Below are 2,109 nucleotides of genomic sequence, written 5' to 3'. Positions count from 1 at the left end.
CTGTTATTAATTACTCACCCTCATGTCGTTCCAAACCCGTAAGGCCTTCGTTCATCTTCGGAACACAAATTATGATATTTTTGATGAAATCCGAGAGCTCTCAGACCCTGCATAGACAGCAACACATCTGCAGTGTTCCCATGTCCAGAAATGTTGCAAGGACATCGGTAAAATAGTCCAAGTGATATCAGAGTTCAACCGTAATTTTACTAAGCTACTTTTTGTGTGCAAAGAAAAAAAAAGAGTTTAAAGAAAACAAATTTAACTTTATTCGACCATTCTTCTCCTCCTCATCCCGTCTGCTGCAGTGCACCACCATTGTGGAGAGAGTATCATGATGCATGCGCTTGCTTCCGCTTCATGTAAACAATGCATACACATGGCGCTGCTGCTTACGTTGAACACGTACATGCATCAGCACATGCATACAGTAGCCTATGTCGTTTCCATGAAGTGGAAGCAAGTGCATGCGGGCGTGATACTCTCTCCACAATATTGGCGCACCACAGCAGACGGGATGAGGAGGAGAAGAATTGTTGAATAAAGTTATTTTTGTTTTCTTTGCACACAAAAAAATGATTGTAACTTCGAAAAATTACGGTTTAACCCCTGATGTCACATAGATTATTTTACTGATTTCCTTGCTACGTTTCTGGACATGGGAACATTTCAGTTGCGTTGCTGTCCATGCAGGGTCAGAAAGCTCTCGGATTTCATCAAAAATATCTTAATTCGTGTTCCGAAGATGAACGAAGGTCTTACGGGTTTGGAACGACATGAGGGTGAGTAATTAATGACAGAATTTTCATTTTTGGGTGAACTATCCCTTTACGCATAATCGGCTTAAGAACGTGCATGTAAACGCACTCTATCAGTATGTTTACATGGACAACAATATTCAAATTTTAACACGATTAAGACAATAGTCTGATTAAGAATCTACCATGTAAACAGAGATTTCTGATTACCTTAATCCGGCTAAAGTCATGCTCCAAGTAAACATAAATGGAATTAAGACATGTGGAGTATTCCTATTATAGTTGCATTATCAAAGTGCAGTACAGACATGTACACATCTTAATCACACTATTACCGTAGTGTAGGACTTTTCGCCGCATTTTGCAACAGGATACACACACGGTCAACCTTTTGACGGCAAACAAAAGAGCGTGGCTTCAACAACTCCGTCATCTGTTTGCACGTATAGCATGACAAATAATTAACTGCACTTGAAGCTTTCGTAAAATAAAAAATGCAACACACAAAACTGTAAATGGCACCAAAACAAAGACAAACTGTATGTTGATACGTGAAATTCTAGAGGGGACATTGAATGGCGTCGTGTAGGGACCTAATGACGTGTGCCATTAATCGATCTATGCACTATAATGTAAAATGGTAACATGAAAGGAATATTCTAAAAGCAAATCATGTAAACACCTTAATCATAATATTGTCTTATTCAGAATAAGGTAAATAATTTGATTACTGATGTCCATGTAAATGTAGTCCATATTGAGTTCATTTCTGTTTTTATTTCAGATATAGAACTGACATGTCTGACAGCTGATGAACCAATAAGAATTGTCAAGCTAAATATCTCTTCTTTTGGTAAAAACACACTTATATTTTATTTATAAACCATTCTTAAGTTCAAAGCTATTTCTACAACAAATGTAAATGTTCTCTGTGGTTTCAGGAAAATGCAGATCATACAGTTTCAACATAACAAAACAGGGGGGGAATTGTGAAATCAGAATGAATGAGACTGTTGGAGGCATAAAACTGTGGTTTTTACCAGATGGATCTAACTGTCTGTTATCAGTCCCATATTCAGCAGGTGCGTGTCATATTACAGTAGACACAGTGTTAATGCTGAAGGTTGTGAATTTTTGTTGTTGTTCTTTTTAGTGCACAATAAACCCTTACAAATACATACAACACCACTTGAGAACAAATCTGTCCACAATTATTGATCACTGTTCTCAATGCAAACTAAAATCAGATCCTAACACATTTAAAACTAGAATTATCTACAAAACAAGCTCTTAAAATGTAGTCTGGATTTTTATTGTCAAGTAAAGCTCTGTAATAGGGCTGTCAAAATGG

Source organism: Sinocyclocheilus anshuiensis, unplaced genomic scaffold (assembly GCF_001515605.1).
Source record: "Sinocyclocheilus anshuiensis isolate Anshui unplaced genomic scaffold, SAMN03320099.WGS_v1.1 scaffold1415, whole genome shotgun sequence".
Lineage (NCBI taxonomy): Eukaryota > Metazoa > Chordata > Actinopteri > Cypriniformes > Cyprinidae > Sinocyclocheilus > Sinocyclocheilus anshuiensis.
Note: the sequence above shows the minus strand (reverse complement) of the source record.